General features: G+C 46.6%; 1 long non-coding RNA gene across 1 annotated transcript; it reads left to right on the plus strand.

The window, feature by feature from the left end:
* The first annotated feature begins 11,105 nt into the window (after positions 1 to 11,105).
* Positions 11,106 to 11,671, plus strand: LOC141049993 (uncharacterized). The gene is made up of 2 exons (XR_012220466.1): positions 11,106 to 11,167; positions 11,541 to 11,671. It is a non-coding gene; the product is annotated as an uncharacterized lncRNA (long non-coding RNA).
* The last annotated feature ends 7,120 nt before the right edge of the window (positions 11,672 to 18,791 follow it).

Here is an 18,791-nt window from a genome sequence, read left to right on the forward strand (position 1 = left end):
CAGTCGTATGCAGAAGCTGCAGCGATTGCTCCACCTTCCCAAGCACCACCTAATTATTGACTTTGCAACAAGGTGGAACTCCACCCTGCACAAGGTTCAGAGGCTGTGCGAACAGAGGCAGGCTGTAATTCATTTGTGGGAGGATACACGGGCAGGCAGTTTGCAAGTAGACATAGAGTTGTATGGTGTGCAGTGGTTGAAGCTGAAAGACCTCTGCAAAGGCCTTCAGTGTTTTGAGGAATGCACATGGCTGATAAGCGCAGACGACGCCATCATAAGCATGAGCATCCCACTTATGCGTCTGCTCATGCAAACTTTGACGCATATTAAGGAGCAGGAGTCTGCAGCCGAGGATGAAGAGGCAGAGGGAAGCCTTGATGACAGTAGGCCATTGTCTGCTCAGGGAAGTCTCGTGGACAAGGTGGATGAAGAAGAGGAAGAGGAGGAGGAGGAGGATGATGGGGATGATTATTTTGGGGAGGAGGATGCTTCTCAGGGGAAAAGAAAAAATGTTAGCATGGCAAGGTCGGGTACAGGGTTTGTGCATGACTGGAGGGATGTTGATTTGCCAGAAAGTGCTCCTCCACCCAGCACTCGCAGTGCATCATTGACACCTGGAACATTGGCCCACATGTCTGATTATGCCTTGCAGATCTTAAAAAGGGACCCCCGCATTGCCAAAATGATGAACGATGACGACTACTGGTTGGCCAGCATCCTGGATCCACGCTATAAAGGCAAATTCCAAAACATCATGCCACAGGAGAACCTTGACCTAATATTGGCTAACAAACAAGCAACTCTGGTAAACTGGTTGGTTGAGGCATTCCCAGCACACAGCAGCGGTGATGGTTCTCAGATGAGCCGTAGGGGCCCGGGGCAACTTGGAAGAGGTGTTCATGGTGCACACATCAGAAGTGGTGTGAAGGGTTAATACTAAAATCAGAGCTAAAGTTTCGTTTTGTCCATTCTCTGAAGGTTTAGTTTCTTCATTTTTGTTGCTGTAAGATAAATTTTTATAATTGGCATGGGCTGTCATGAAACCAGCCCATCAGGTGCAAAGATAAGGGAGGCGGGAGTGTAAAACTCTGAAGAATATGCCTTTATACTACTTTCCATTTGGATACGGACATATATGTAGTTTCCGGTTTTCTTGCAATATTATTGGCTTATAAAGTGAAATGATTTTATTGGTAGTTGAGAACTTTGCATAATTAAGCAAAATATTATAAAAGATGTGACTAAAATAAAGGGGCTTAGTGATCTGTCTCGATCCTCCCGTCCAGAAACCCCCATCTCCGTGTGGTCATTTGAGTTGCTAGCAACACTGGAATAATTTGGACATCACTGGCTCAACCGTGAAGGGTTAATTTAGCCCTCCCTAAATAGCTACCTCGACAGTGGCTTTGGAGACAGGGGTTTCATGACCATGTTGTGGACTGATTTTTCAAGTCCCGCTCACACGACTGGTAATACTGAATCGAAAGAAAGTGACAGGAGACATCAGTTGTCAACTATGGTTACAAACTACTTTTCCTCCCATATCGATGTTCTCCCTCACAGGTCATTCCCCTTTGACTATTGGGCCGCTAAACTGGACACCTGGCCTGGCCTTACAGGAGCTCGCTTGCCCAGCTGCAAGTGTGCTATCAGAAAGAGTCTTCAGTGCAGCTGGATCAATCCTGCCAGAAAAAAGGACCCGTCTGTTGACCCAAAATGTTGATGATCTAACCTTCATTAAAATGAACCATGCAAAGTCGTCAGTGAGAGGAGGACAGGAAACACACCTACAGTGCCCATTTTCATGGCAAAAACATCAATTCTTATTTCTTAAGCTTGGCAACCTTAATTTACTTCCTAATAATATTTAGGCATTGAAAACTGGGGGTTATTTGGCTAAAGTTGTGAGGGGGTTAGAGCTGGCTCCACATTTTCGTGGGCCCTGGGCCAAAGAGTGTCAATGGGCTCCTTTAACACATGCCACAATTCATGATCCTCTGATACGGCAGAGAAATAGCGGTATAGTACAATGAAAAATACTTCACTTCTTACATCTCATGACTGATATCCATTTTAAATTCTCCAATAGCTCCAAAAACAGACAGTATATTCCTCCATACAGTATTATGGGCACCGCATAGTGCGCCATACAGAGTAATGAGGCCCATATATTTCTCCATACAGAATCATTGGTCTCATATAATGTTCGATACAGTATATGATGAGCTCCACATAATGCTACAGTATATGTTGGTCCCCATGGATGAAGCTCCACTGTCTTATGGGCCCAAATAATGCTCCATATATAATGGCCCCCATTTCTAATGCTCCAGTGCATAATGGGCCCTGTCAGCTCCAGTGACTGATGTCCACCTTTGGAATGCTCCAGTGTATGTTGGGCCCCAGATATCATTCTCCAGGGTATGATGCTCCCCAAAAATTGCTCCCAACCTTTAAAACAATAAAATAAGTCTCCTCGCTAGGGAATCCCTGTACTAGTCTGGACTCCTCGTCATCCCCATCTTCCCTCTCTCTGCACTTGGACTGTTTAGGCAGAGGGCGTACAGACGTGATGTCATCGCGCTCTTTGACCAGAATGTCACTGTCAGGAAACGCGCAAGACATCACGGTGGAGGAGCAAGAAGAGGTAAGTATTTCAACTTTGTAAGTGCTGTGATCCTTACCAAGCAGGGGGGGCCCACTCGTTGGTGACGGCACTGGCACAGGGCCCCTCATAGTACGGTGGTGTGTCTGACGGAGGGTGGGCCGAACCTGCACTTTCATCTGCACCTTCCTCTTTGTCACCGTGTAAGGTGGTACAGTATATGGGAAGGGTAACCTGAGTTTCATCAGGGTCAGATTCTGGCTGTGTAGAGTGCGAGGGGAATATAGTGGTCTGGGAAAATGTTCTAGCAGAATCATCGAGCATTGGCTGGGCATCTGTGCACTTGTGGCGCCCCAAGGAGTACGTTTGCCACAGTGGCATTAGCTTCCTCCTAGGGAGTGTGATGTCATGCTTGTGAGCAACGAAGGATCTCTCTAGCAGGTAAACCGATTGGGCGGCGTTATTCCCACGAGTCATAACTCTCCAAACAGCGTCCATCAAGGCAAAGTGTTTGTTTTCTGGGGGCAGTGTGGTTGCAAAGCTGAACCTTAAAGGAATGTCCAGAAGGGCACCACCAGGAGTGGAGCCTGCAGCTTAATTTGACTCAATACGGGCAACCTCAACCATTCAGCCACAGAAAAGATGCCCACATTGCAAGCTTAATTCCGTTAACGAACGAGACTCCGTCATGCCCCCGCGGTCCGCGTCCAGCTTACTAGAGGGACACGCAAGGCTCTGGCACGCGAGATCGGCCAATAACAGGTCTGTCATGCCCTTACCTGTCTGTGGCTGCATGCATGCTACACTGAAAGGACCAGCATGTGCCGCTTACAGGTGCAGATAACCCGCTGAACAGTTAGTGATGGGGATCTGTGATTACAATTCTTCCCCGTGAACGAGGATTTCCCAGTAAGTGCAGGTCAACCGTAATTCCAGAAAAAAGGAAAAAAATAAGTGTCCAAATCAGAGGTGCTGTAGCTTGCTTAACAGCTGGGCTTTTCTGCTGAGTAGCACACAGTTCTTACCTAAACAGGCGGCATAGCTTTGTAGCCAACTCTGCTGAGTAGCATACACAGTTACTAGGCCCAAAGTATTAAGTGGTGTAAATGCAGTCAAAAACTGGTTCTTTTATGAACAGGTGGCATAGCACGTTTTACGGGTGGGCTCCTCTGCTTAGTAGCAGACACAGTTACTAGGCCAAAAAGGATTTTCATGAAAATATGCGCTATAAAATTATTAGGAGCACACACGGTGTAGCTCCTTCACAGGTGTACTACACCGCTGGCTACCAGACACCGCTACTATGGCCTGAAACTGTCTATTATCTTTGAAAACCACTATTAATGTGAAAATATAGTTACGCATTTGTTTGATGAAACTTTCTGGAACGGAAACTCAAACAGCGGAATTGTAATCAAAGTTTTGCTGTTCGACGAACGGATCTAACACCGCCCAAAACAGCTAGAAATTGAACTTGACTAACAGTTCCACTCAAACACCACTGTAATCAGGAGGCAGACACAGATGGTCTCAGGCACAGTATGGATTTGACAAGATTGCAGAAAGTAGAGAAAGGCTACAGTATCACCGGATTACAGGTATATATAGCATAGTTTACACATTACAAATATATGTCTATAGATCAGGAGGCAGACTCAGATGTTCTCAGGCCCAGTATGGATTTGACCAGATATTACAAAGTTGAGAAAGGGTACATTATCACTGGATAACATATATATATATATATATATATATATATATATATATGTAGCATAGTTTAAACATTTAAAATCTTCGTGTTCTCAGTATGGATTAGACAACAATCTAAAAAGTAGGAAAAAGGAAATGTATTTGAAGTGTACACCAGTATACACTTTTAGTGGTATTTTTAAATCTTCATATATATTTCTGTCTCAGTAAGACAGTCCAGACTCTCCGCAATAGGAAAATGAGGTGCATAAAAGTACAGACATAAAGTCTAGTGATTGCAGAAATGTAGGAATTACTCATCAGGGGAAAATCTTCCAGGAGAATTCTTAGAGGCGATGCTGACCCTCAATTACTTTTTGTGTATGGAAACAGCGAAAACCTTTCTTTGTGAAGAAAGTGTTGCTGTATCGCAGTACCGTTGATCCCATCACCGCTACTCATCTCCATCAAATTTTGATCACAGGGAGAGATGTAGACATGGTGCTCACTGCCTATCATGATCTGTCACGTAACTTTGGAGTGCAAAAGACAGAAGCCCCAGGCCGTAGGCGATTCTAGTGGATTGGCATGAGAGGGCACATTTAAAAATGTGCACAGGAATGTCACACGTCTGTGAGTAGGAAAACTATGAAAGCTGATGATAAACCACCACTTCATCTCATTGTGAGTCGACGTCCAAAAGAAATGGAAGCCATTGATCATCTGAAGCTAGAGCCCAGCCAGCAGGACAGGGCATAGCTAAGTCTTAACCATCTTGTATCAGTTCACCAAATTTGTAGTGGCAGTCCCAGTGAAGGATTTGACATATCAGACTACACAGCGGAGGAGCAGGGAGAGATAAACATTGCAAATGCTGGGGCCCTGCCCAAGAAAGGGGGGCCCACTCGTGGACGTCTGTACTGGCACTGGGCCCCTCAGAGTACGGCGGTGTGTCTGACGGCGGGTGTGCACCCCCACCGTCAGAGACACTTGATTGCACTATGAGGGACCCTGTGCCAATGCCCGCACCCTAGAGTCATCCCACCCACCTGTCCAGGGCAATGGCACTTGCACGGTTGGGTGCGCTAGGTGGTGACCCCGGCCATGGGGGGGGGCAACCCAGTTAGGGAGGTTTACAAAATGGCATATGTTGATGTTGGAAATTCAGCTGCTGCAAAAGGCGAAATTGGGCAAGTGCAAGGAAGAGGAGGACCAAAGCAAATCATTTTTCTGGCAACCTGTCATCAGGGGAAGGTGGGACAAAATCCTTGGAAACCCATGCATGGTCCATTTTAATGAAGGTTAGATCATCCACATTTTGGGTCGACAGAAGGGTCCTTTTTCTGTCAGGATTGATCCAGCAGCACTGAAGACTCTTTCCGATAGCACACTGGCAGCTGGGCAAGCGAGCTTCTGTAAGGCATATTGTGCCAAATCAGGCCAGGTGTCCAGTTTAGTGGCCCAATAGTCAAAGGGGAATGACCAGTGAGGGAGAACATCGATATGGGAGGAAAAGTAGTTTGTGACCATAGTTGACAACTGCTGACTCCTGTCACTTTCAATCGATGCAGTATTACCAGTTGTGTGAGCGGGACTTGAAAAATCAGTCCACAACATGGTCATAAAACCCCTGTCTCCAACGCCACTTCTGATGTGTGCACCACCAACACCTCTTCCAAGTTGCCCCTGGCCCCTACGGCTCGTGTGACAACCATCACCGCTGCTGTGTGCTGGGAATGCCTCAACCAACCGGTTTACCAGAGTTGCTTGTTTGTTTGCCAATATTAGGTCAAGGTTCTCCTGTGGCATGATGTTTTGGAATTTGCCTTTATAGCGTGGATCCAGGATGCTGGCCAACCAGTAGTCGTCATCGTTCATCAATTTGGCAATGCGGGGGTCACTTTTTAGGATCTGCAAGGCATAATCTGACATGTGGGCAAATGTTCCAGGTGTCAATGATGCACTGCGAGTGCTGGGTGGAGGAGCACTTTCTGGCAAATCCACATCCCTCCAGTCACGCACAAAGTCTGTATCAGACCTTGCCACGCCAACATTTTCTCGTGCCCCACAAGAAGCATCCTTCTCCCCTAAATAATCATCCCCATCATCATCCTCCTCCTCTTCCTCTTCTTCCTCCACCTTGTCCAGGAGAGGTCCCGGAGCAGACAATGGCTGACTGTCATCTAGGCTTCCCTCCTCCTCTATCTCATCGTCCTCGGCTGCAGACACCTGCTCCTTGATGTGCATCAAAGTTTGCATGAGCAGACGCATAAGTGAGATGCTCATGCTTATAATGGCGTCATCTGAGCTTATCAGCCATGTGCATTCCTCAAAACACTGAACGACTTTACAGAGGTCTTTCAGCTTCGACCACTGCACACCTGACAACTCCATGTCTGCCCTCAAAGTGGCTGCCCGTGTATCCTCCCACAAATGCATTACATCCTGCCTCTGTTCGCACAGCCGCTCAACCATGTGCAGGGTGGAGTTCCACCTTGTTGCAACGTCGATAATTAGGCGGTGCTTGGGAAGGTGGAGCAATCGCTGCAGCTTCTGCATACGACTGAAGAGTACGGGCGACCGGCGGATGTGTGAGCACAGTCTTTGAACCTTCTGGAGCAGCCCTGTTAACTCCGGATAATTATTGAGGAAACACTGCACCACCAGGTTCAAGGTGTGAGCCAAGCAAGGTATGTGTCTGAGTTTTGAAAGGGCTATGGCTGCCACAAAATTACGGCCGTTATCACTAACTACCTTGCCTGCCTCAAGTTGTAGACTGCCCAGCCATGACTCAGTTTGTCGCTGCAAGTAAAAGTCAACGGGTAGACAGTCGCACTCAAAATTGAATGTCACTTGCATCAGAGTCATTAAAGGAATTATTATGATCTCAACTCGATTCGATCGGAATTACAGTTTACCTTAAACTGGAATCCCTCCCAGATCTCCTTTCTTGATACCCTAGTAATGAAGACCAATACTGGTTTATTGTCCACAGATCATTATGTCAAACCAACCGACTCTAACAACCTCCTCCACTACACGAGCTGCCATCCTATCTCCACTAAGAAAAATCTGCCCCGCTCGCAGTTCACAAGAGTAACAAGGATTGTTACAGATCCTACGCTTGCCCCGACTCGTCTAAATGAAATGGCCAACAAGTTTACAGAAAGACAATACCCAAAAAAACTTCTTGAAAGTGAAGTACGTCGAGCCTTGGAACCTCGTTCTTTACAACCATCTCAACCTCAAAGGGAAAGAATTACCTTTGTGCACACTCATCATCCGATTATGCCCAAAATCTACCACATCATCAGAAAACATTGGTCCATTCTACCTAAGTCTTACCCCAACATTGAGGCCTTCAGTACACTAGCACTTATGTGCAAACGACGACATAAAAATATTAAAGACGAGTTGGTCAGAGCTGACATTGGTAGCCTAACCAAATTACCTAGACAAACCTTCCTTGGGACTGAACGTCAGGGTACCTTTCCCTGTCTGGGTTGTGCCTGTTGTTCCAATGTCATCAAGGGGAGCCACGTGACACACCCACACACTGGCAAACGCCACGACATTAGGGGATTTTTTACATGTGATACTAACTATGTGGTTTACCTAATTAAATACCCTTGTGGCCTATTTTACATAGGCGAAACTACCCAACACGTGCGTGATAGAATTGCCAGTCACAAATCTACCATTCGATGCAAGAAAACCTGGCTCCCTATACCACACCATTTCATTAACGCCAATTATTCAGTTTCCCAGCTTAGGTTTCAGGTGATAGAGAAGGTTTACCGACCACGCAGGGGCGGTAACCACATTAAGCTCCTTAACCCCTTAATGTCCAATGACGGACACTGTCCGTCATCAGACATCTCCCCTGCTTTGATGAGGGCTCCGGCGCTGAGCCCGCATCAAAGCCGGGACATGTCAGCTGTTATGAACAGCTGACATGTGCCCGCAATAGGTGCGAGGTGAATCGCCGTCCGCCCGCGCCTATTAACTAGTTAAATGCCGCTGTCAAAGCTGACAGCGGGCATTTAAATAGCATTTCCGGCCGCCAGGAAATGACGTCAGCGCCGACCCCCGTCACGTGATCCGGCGTCGGCGTCATGTTGCCTGGACAACCAGAGGTCTCTATGAGACCTCTATGGTTGTTCCAGGCATATGGCTTTCAGCGCCACCCGGTGGTCGGCGCTGAAAGCACAGCAGTAAATCTGCTACATATGGGCGATCTGCTCATCGCCCATATGTAGCAGAGCCGATCGGGTTGCGCAAGCTTCTAGCCTACTATGGAGGCTATTGAAGCATGCCAAAAGTAAAAAAAAAAGTTTAAAAATAAAAAAAAATTAAAAAAACATAAAAGTTCAAATCACCCCCCTTTCACCCCAATCAAAATAAAACAGTAAAAAAAAAATCCCACATACACATATTAGGTATCGCCGCGTTCAGAATCGCCCGATCTATCAATAAAAAAAAAGCATTAACCCGATCGCTAAACGACGTAGCGAGAAAAAAATTCAAAACGCCAGAATTACGTTTTTTTTGGTCACCAAGACATTGCATTAAAATGCAATAATGGGCGATCAAAAGAATGTATCTGCACAAAAGTGGTATCATTAAAAACGTCAGTCTGGCACAGAAAAAATAAGCCCTCAACCGACCCCAGATCATGAAAAATGGAGACGCTACGGGTCTTGGAATTTTTTTTATTTTTTTTTTAACAAACTTTGGAATTTTTTTTCACCACTTAGATAAAAGAGGACATAGACATGTGTGGTGTCTATGAACTCGTAATGACCTGGAGAATCATAATGGCAGGTCAGATTTAGCATCTAGTGAATCTAACAAAAAAGCCAAGCAAAAAACAAGTGTGGGATTGCACTTTTTTTGCAATTTCACCGCACTTGGAATTTTTTTCCCGTTTTCGAGTACACGATATGGTAAAACCAATGATGTCATTTAAAAGAACAACTCGCCCCGCAAAAAATAAGCCCTCACATGGCCATATAGACAGACAAATAAAAAAGTTATGGCTCTGGAAAGAAGGGGAGGGAAAAATGAAAATGTAAAACCAAAAATACCCCTGGTCGTTAAGGGGTTAAAACTAGGGAGTCTTTTTGGATTCATAAGCTACAGACTCTGGCCCCCAAGGGCCTTAACTGTGAGTTGGATCTACTTCTATGACTGTCTTCGGCCATGAGCATGTGATTTTATATCAATGATTTACTAACATTTCTCTTTTTTGATCTACAGGGTGGTGGAACTTGCGGCCCTCATCTCACCTCTTGAACATTCTTTATTTTTCAGATTCACTAATCCCCCTCCCCTTTTCCCTCCGGTGAGTATTTTTGACATATGTCAACCCAAAATAATTTTTTCTCCTTTTATTTTTATAACAAATTTCTTTGCTCACTTTTTTTTTTTTTTTTCATTTTATCATTTTTTACTTCATTATTTTCCACTTTTGACCGTCTTTATTTATTTTTATTTTTATTTTTTCATTCTCTTTTCTTTTTTGTACCTTTTACCATTTTTATTAATTTTTATTATTCCTTTTTTTTCATTATTTTTTATTTTCTTATTTTTATTTTTATTTTTGTATTTTTTCTTTTGAGCCCCCTTTTTTATTTTATTTCTTATTTTTTATGTCATTATTTTTTATCTGACACTCCTCTCGTTTTCCTCTTTCTTTCTATTTTTTCTCCTTATTTTTTCTCCTTTTTTCATCATTGTTATTTTTGGTTATTTTTTATTTTTTGTCTCTACCCCCCACTGTTTCACTATTTTTCTATCCTTCCATTTTTTTTTTTTTTTTTTTTTTTTATTTCTCACATTTTTTCCTCAATCCATAACAACAATAATCCTTCCTCATCTTTATGCTCGCTCTTTTACCCCCACCACTCTTGATCTCATCACCTGACACTATTCCTCTTTTTTTTTTTTTTTTCTTGTTGTTTCCCTATTGCTTCATTCATTCCAACACACCGCTCTCCATACATTCAATTTGGTTTCTTTCCCCTTTTATTCAATACACTCCTTGTTTTCCTTCTTCCCTTCCGAATTTTTCTTCCCCTACCTGTCCCTTTTCCCTTATCTCTGTTTCCTCATAGCCTCACACACTACACAGGCGCCATAGCGCGCATCTGTTTACATTTCTCCTGCTCAGTCACGCAGGCGCCCTGCCCCCTCCTGCTCAGTCACGCAGGCGCCCTGCCCCCTCCTGCTCAGTCACGCAGGCGCCCTGCCCCCTCCTGCTCAGTCACGCAGGCGCCCTGCCCCCTCCTGCTCAGTCACGCAGGTGCCCTGCCCCCTCCTGCTCAGTCACGCAGGCGCCCTGCCCCCTCCTGCTCAGTCACGCAGGCGCCCTGCCCCCTCCTGCTCAGTCACGCAGGCGCCCTGCCCCCTCCTGCTCAGTCACGCAGGCGCCCTGCCCCCTCCTGCTCAGTCATGCAGGCGCCCTGCCCCCTCCTGCTCAGTCATGCAGGCGCCCTGCCCCTCCTGCTCTCTCCCCCTACAGCGCTTGCTCCAAGTGAAATCTCCTCCTCAGACGCTCCCAGCCTCTTACCGACGTCATGACGTCATTTACCAGCTCTTGGACACCTGCGCCCGTAATCTCCCCTCCTCCCAGCCTCATACTGACTCTCAACATATATAAACCGAGGCATTCTTGCCTCCACCCACAACACTGCAGATGCCTGCCGCTCTCTTGCCACAGGTCAGTACAGCAGCACCCCCTGGCGCCCTGCTTACCCTCTGTTCCTTTTTTCTTATTATCTCTCCTTTTTTTTTTTTTTTTTTCCCCACAGCCCTTACTTTGGGACTCTGAAAAATTGTCCTCTTTCCATATACCTTGACACTCCTATTGAGGTTAGTATCTCATGTTTGCTATACTTTCCTGAGCCAGCCGCTCTCTCCACCACCCAGCTTCGTTTTCCATTTATCCAAGCACATTCTGATTAGTATTGTATATTTGTTTGCCAATAGTCTGCAATATCTCCTATGACCATCTTCTTGTCTTACACTGCATTCCTGTTATTGCGCAGATCCATGTGTAGTCCTATGTGTGCATATATAGACGTTTATATATTTTGTATCTATAGGGTTTTTCAGCATACACCCTTTTTAAATTTTATTAATTTTGTATATATTTATGTCCACTATGTCTCTAGCCTTTTGTACATTATCTTGATCACTTTGTTTAGTGTGGTAAATAATTTTTCTTTGCATTTTTATCTTGCAGTATGGTTTGAGAAAGACCTAGGTATAGGTCGAAACGTAACTGTGTAATACTCATGTTTGGAATCTGATCTCTGTTTGCGGTGTTTTTTCACTTTTCTTGATTTATTGAAATAAAAATCATATTTCCTATAATGACTCTGATGCAAGTGACATTCAATTTTCTGTGTGACTGTCTACCTGTTGACTTTTACCTGTGGTATATCCACGTTCAGTCAGCACCTCCTCCTACAGCATGAGTGCGCGTCTTTATTTTTTCTATGTCGCTGCAAGTAGTCGGCCAGTACCTCTGCAGTGTGTCTGTTGTCACCCAAACACATCATCTTCAACACAGCCTGCTGATGCTTACCACTAGCTGATCGATAGTGGAACACCTCGTCTGCAACACTGGCAGCTGCGGATGGAGTGCTCGTGCGACTGCGCTCTGTGGACGAGCTTTCGCTTCTGGAGGAGGAGGGTCAAACGCCTACAGCCAACTGTTTCCTATACTGTGGGCTAGGCAGCACTGTCTCACCACCTCTGTCCCCTGTGGACCCTGCATCCACCACATTAACCCAGTGTGCAGTGATGGACACTTAACCGCCCTGGCCATGCCTACTGGACCATGCATCTGTGGTGAGGTGCACCTTTCCACTCACTGATTGCTTGAGTGCATGGACAATGCGGTCTTTCACATGAAGGTGGAGGGCTGGGATGGCTTTGCGAGAGAAGACGTGGCGAATGGGTAGGTCATAGCATGGTACAGCATAGGCCATGAGTTCGCAGAAAGCTGCGCTTTCAACCAACCGGTAGGGCATCATCTCTAACGAGATTAGTTTGGCAATGTGGGAGTTCAAACCCAGTGTACGCGGATGAGAGGATGAGTACTTTCTTGTCCTACTCATCGTCTCTGTGTCATGATCCAGCCTGGATCTCACAGTTTAAATGGATAAGTGAACTTTATTCCTTTGGCTAGGTTCCAAAGTGATGTGATTGCCCCGGTGGCCATTAAAATTATTACACGTGGTGTCGTTCATTCTAAGTTGCCCCGGTGGTGGTGAGTGGTAGTGCACTTTAGTTTCTTTGGTTTAGTGCACGTAATTATTAATCAGGTGTGAGGCTCTTTAAAAGAGTTCAGGTGGGTTTGATGACTGTTGGTGATATTGTGTGTTAGTCATTCACAAGGATGCCTGGGTGAAAGAAGGATCTGAACATGAGTCCTGCGCAGCCCAACCAGAGAGGACGAGTGGCAGCTATGTGGTCTGCAGGAAGGGCTGGCATGGCGTGGTGCAGTTGTAGTTTACGGTGTCAGCAGGAGGTGCTTGCATGGCTTGGTGGAGCGGCGACGATGGTGAGAGTTGCACTCAGCATGCTGGACTTGGTTGCTGAAAACTGGACTCAAGCATGCTGGACTTTTTGGCAGAAGCTGGACTCATTTTTGGGACTCTGTTTACTTGGCAGCTGCAACTGGTGGTGGACTCTGCTCCAAGGCTGCATTATGGTGAAGGATTCTGTTATGGTGATGGATCCAGGTGGAGGAGAAGATACAGGTGGTGGGCTCTGTTGCTAAGTGGTGTTTCCCCTGTATTGTCATTTTCCCTCATGTGTGTTTAGTGCAGTGGTGGGATTAGTTTCCACACCGACCAATTCCCTAGTGAGGATTTAGGTTTAGGGCGAGCTAGGGTTTTTAGGTTCCTGCGCGTCACCCAGTGTGGAACCGGCATAGGGAACGTTAGGAGTGCAGGGACACTGGCTCAGGGGAGTTCAGGAGGTCTCCACTTCCCTATTCCCTATCGCAGGGCCCACCATTGTTAATAAAGGGGAAACCTGGGTAACATTATTTAAATTTGCCTTACTGGAGGCAGGGTTTCCAGACTACTTTATATATACGTGTAATATCTAAATTCGCCAGTTGGAGGCGGTATATCCAGCTGCACGTCCTATTATTTAAATTTGCCCAACTGGAGGCGGTGTATCCAGGGTCACTTGTGTCATATGAGTTTGCCTTGCGGTACTCGCTGCGTCCAGGCACACGTGACCGTGACACTCTGGTAGGGTGAACTGGACTTGAGAGCTGCATATGTTGGAACTAGCGGTGGACATGGCGGACTGAGAGAGGGTGGATGATGGTGATGAAGTTGGTGTTCTTTCTGATGGCCTAGATTCAGTCTTTCGTTGATATAACATTGTGATTCCCTGATTGCTTTGGCCTTGCGACGACACCTCAACATTTGCTGCTGGTGGTGTGCTAACCAGTGGGCTTACAGTGAGGGAAACAATGTAGCGTTGCTGACTACCTTCATTGGGAGCAGGTGCACATGTGGTACGTGAGTTTTGGTAGTCCGTCCACGCTTGCAAGTGCATGGCGGTTAAATGTCTTAGCATGCAACTGGTATTCAAATTTCTCAGATTTTTCCCTAGGCTAATGGTCTTTGCGCCTTTTTCACAGATAACCTTTGCCTGATCATTAGGATTTTGTTCAAAAAAGTGCCACACTGCACTCTTGCTACTAGGGAAGACATTTTGAGGCCTTGGACGCTGTGCTAATTTGACCATCTGGCCAAGCTGTCCTGCAACTTTTTTGGTTTTTGTAACCCATTTTTGTACTGCTCCGGGCCTGCCAGATAACAGCTGTTGCGATGTCGATGCCTGCTGCGATTGCTGCTCCTCCTCTTCTGAGCTATTGACAGCGGCACCCACTTCCCCCAATGGATGCCAATCTGGGTCAACAACTGGGTCATCCATCACCTCCTCTTCAATGTCATGTGCACCTTCCTCTGTGTCACCGTGTATGGTGGTATAGTATGCGGGAAGGGACACCTGAGTTTCATCTGGGTAAGATTCTGGCTCAGTACACTGCGAGGACAATGTAGTGCTCTGAGTAGTGTTGAGCATTCTGATACCGCAAGTATCGGGTAGCGGCCGATATTAGCTGTATCGGAATTTCGATACTGACTTCCGATACTTTTTTCATATCGGATACCGGAATCGGAAGTTCCCATAATGCTATGAGCCCGCTCGCTTTGATTCAGCCAATGGGAATCCTCAGAAGTGTGGGCACATCCTGTTAGGCATGTAGGCATGTTAACTATTGGCATGGCTGTGATTGGCTGCTGAAATGATGTCATGATGCACTATAAAAGCTGTCGCCGCCATTTCTGGTCACTCTGCTGTGAATTCAGTTAGGGACAGGCTGATGTTGAAGACTGTGAGGGACAGTTAGAAATAGCGATTCTACAAAACAATATTGTGCTTTAACCAGGCTACATAAACTACCACTGTAGCTTTCTTTTCCCAACAGCAGTGTTCACAGCTGTCTGCAAGGGCTGTGTGAGTGCAGCTCACGCTGTGGAGTGGGTCCTGCAGCCACGTCTGGTTGTAGGCCGCCCAGCGTGCCTCACTGCTGCCTCATACATATTTTTCTTTTTGAGCTGCTTATTTTTCATAAATTCTATCTAGTGTGCTTCCATCCGTATCCATATACGTTGGTTGCAAACACTAGTAGTAGACAGCGGAGCCATTCTGCAGCCTTTCAGTGCTAGTGCCCACTTAGCTGCACTGTTCACGGCTGTCTAAGAGGTCTCTGACTGTGTGTGAGTGCAGCTCATGCTGAGTAGTGTGTCCTGCAGCTACGTCTGGTTGTAGGCCGCTCAGCGTGCGTCACTGCCTCACACATATATTTCTTTTATTGCAGCTCATTTTTTCTTCTCCTATTAGTGTGCATTCATCTATAGTGGTTGGTTGCAAACACTATATAGGAGCAGATAGAGGAGCCTTTTTTCTGGCTTGTGCCCTTCATCTGCAGCCAGATTAGTATTACCCCGTTGTTTTGGAGCCTCATCTTTTGCATTGTAGGTTACCTGCCTGCATTGTAATAGCTCCAAAAAGTTGGTGATACTATCACTTTCAAATCTTTGGTCACATCCTTTTATTTTTTTTTCACAAAAAAAAAATAAAGTTCACCAAACACTACATTTGAAAGTTGTGTAGGCCACATTAGCTCCTATTAAAGTGTAGTCCACACACACTTCATAAAATTAGTGTTTCTTCTACCTGTAACCAGCTGTTCAGGAATAAGCACACTAAGCCCCCCCTTTGTACTTTTCTGCCTATCTTTATCAGTCTAGCAAGATGAAGAAGGCAGGAAGTAAGGCACGTGAGGGTGGAGTTTCAGCAGGGAGAGGACGTGGGGATTCTGTGCCCGCTGCGGGCACCAGTGAGTCAGCATCCCCCAGTTTTAGCAGGCAACAGTCCTTTATGTGCAGCTTTGTAGGACCTCGCCGTACCCCACTGCTGCGGGAGGAACAAATTGAAGCCGTTGTCGGATGGATGGCAGCTAACGCATCAACTTCAATGACTTTCACATCCTCTCAGGGCCAGAGCACCGAAGAGCAACCATCTGTCTCTTCACCACCTGCCAAAGTGCCCAGGCAGTCAGAGAGCCCTGGACAGGAGCCATCACAGTCTCTACTTCTGTTCTCTGAATCTGTTGGCTTGGAAAGAGGGGGGCCAGCCAAGCAGCATTCCAGAATGTGAAGAAGAGGGAGTATGCAGTGATGCGCAACTTCTTTGTCCCTCTGAATCTGAAGAAGCGGGTGGGCCAGTGCCTACGGTCAGCACACCTCAGTACGCAACAGATGATGACGAGACACAGGTGCCACTTTCTGGTGCGTACGGTGCTGGCGAGACAACCCTGGAGAAGCAGGTGTTTGAAGTGGGGAGTGTAGATGATGAGGTCCTTGACCCATCATGGCGTGAGGAACAGGAAGGTGGTGGGAGCTCTGAGGAAGAGATTCCCTGAACGGCCAAAACCAGAGAGAGAGGGAGGGGGCAGACTTGGTTGCCTGTAGCCTCCACTTCGGCACCCATTAGGAGCATTCCACTTTCAAAAGCCAAAACGGGCGCTCCCAAGACTTGCAGTGCGTGGTCCTTTTTTGACGCAGTTGCAGATGACATTTGCTTTGTCAAATGCAAGCTGTGTCATCAGAGAGTCAAAAGAGGGAAAAATGTCAGCAACCTCAATACCACTAATATGTGGAAACATGTGTGGACCAAGCACGAGGTGGAGTTACACAGATACACTGAAGACGTAGGCCAACGTACAGCACCACCTACCACCTCTTCAGCTCGTGTTGGGGCCTCTTCCTCCAGCTCACACACAGCTGGTTCGGCTTCCTCACAGGATCGCCAAGGAAGAACCTCTGGCACTGTTGTCCGGAGACCCTGTGACATTCCACCCACAGCACCACGTTCCCAGTCATCCTCACACTCCCAGACCACTCGACAGCCATCGGTAGCACAGGCATGGGATAAAAGGTGGCCATACTCGGCAAACCATCACCGAGCACAGGCTCTGAATGCTGGCATTGCCAAACTACTGGCACTTGAAATGCTCTCATTCTGGCTGGAGGAGACTGACACCTTCCGGGACTTCATGGCATTGGCAGTCCCACAATACACCAATCCCAGCCGCTTTTATTTCAGCAGGCGATCTGTCCCTGCCCTGCAGAAACATGTGGAGGGAAAAATAAAACATGCGCTACTAAACGCCGTTAGTAGCAAGGTCCACTTGACCACCGATGCGTGGACCAGTAACCATGGACAGGGACGATACCTTTCCCTCTCTGCCCATTGGGTCAATGTTGTTGAGCCGGGTACAGATCTGGAGAGTGGCGCTGTATGTGTTCTGCCAACTCCACGGATTGCAGGAATCCAGTCTGTACACATAGACTCCTCCTCCTACTCAAGTTCCTCAGAAACAGCGCAGCAGGAGCCTGTTATGACCGATATGGGCACAGCCATGGCCAAACGTCAACAGGCCGTACTCAAATTAATTTCTTTGGGGAATCGAAGCCACACAGTGCAGGAGCTCTGGAATGCCATCAAGCAGGAGAGCGACGTGTTATATCAAAAAGATATAAATAAACTGGAGAAGTGGGCAGCAACTAAGGCCTCTTTCACACTTCCGTTTTTGACAATCAGTCAAAATCCGCAAATTTTGAAAAAAAACGGATCCGCCATTTTTCTTTGCGGATCCGTTTTTTTCCCCATTGACTTTCATTATTGGCGGATCCTGACTGATTGCCGTCCGTTGCATCCGTCAACATCCTCAAAGATTTCCAAACGGAGCTTGCAACGGTTTTTTTTCCGGCGGATCCTCCAGACACTGAATTAACCCCGAATTCTGTCTGGGTGCCGTACAAAAAAAAAACTCTCTCTCTCTCTCTATTTCCCTCTACTCCTCTTTGGTCAGACCTCATCTGGAATATTGTGACCAGTTTTGGGCACCACATTTTAAAAAAGACATCAACAAACTGGAGAAAGTTCAGAAAAGAGCAACCAGAATGGTGACCGGTCTGCAAACCTTGTCTTATGAGGAAAGGTTGCAGGATTTGGGAATGTTTAGTTTGCAAAAGAGAAGACTGAGAGGAGACTTAATAGCTGTCTATAAATATCTCAAGGGCTGTCACATTGTAGAAGGATCAACTTTATTCTCATTTGCACAAGGAAAGACTAGAAGCAATGGGATGAAACTGAATGGGAGGAGACACAGATTAGATATTAGTAAAAACTTTTTGACAGAGTGATCAATGAGTGGAACAGGCTGCCACGAGAAGTGGTGAGTTCTCCATCAATGGAAGTCTTTAAACAGAGGCTGGACAGACATCTGACTGGGATGATTTAGCGAATCCTGCTTTGAGCAGGGGGTTGGACCAGATGGCCCAGGAGGTCCCTTCCAACTCTACGATTCTATGTGGTTTTTGCCAGCGAATCTCCAGCCGGGCTTGGTAGTGTGTGACAATGGCCGAAATCTGGTGGCAGCTCTTGGCCTAGGCAACCTCACTCACATCCCATGTCTGGCACATGTGCTGAACTTGGTCTTGCAGAGCTTTCTGAGGGACTATCCGGATCTTCATGCACTGCTGCACAAGGTCCGCATAGAGTGTGCTCACTTGCGGCATTCCAGCACGGCAAGATCGCGCCTTGCTGCTCTGCAGCGCCGATTACGCTTTCCGGAACATCGCATCATATGTGACCTACCCACCAGGTGGAATTCAACGTTACATATGTTGGAGTGTTTGTGTGAGCAGCAGTCATGGAGTACCAGCTGCATCAGGCGCAAACAAGTCGCACTGTGCGCTGGTCACACTTCAGCACCACTGAGTGGGCCTCTATGAAGGACATCTGCCTCGTTTTGCGTGCCTTCGATTATTCCACGCGGATGGCGAGTGCAGATGATGCACTAGTCAGCATGACTGTCCCCCTTATCTGCCTG

The sequence above is a fragment of the Dendrobates tinctorius genome, unplaced genomic scaffold, assembly GCF_039654945.1.
Source record: "Dendrobates tinctorius isolate UK_male_01 unplaced genomic scaffold, ASM3965494v1 ptg000151l, whole genome shotgun sequence".
NCBI lineage: Eukaryota > Metazoa > Chordata > Amphibia > Anura > Dendrobatidae > Dendrobates > Dendrobates tinctorius.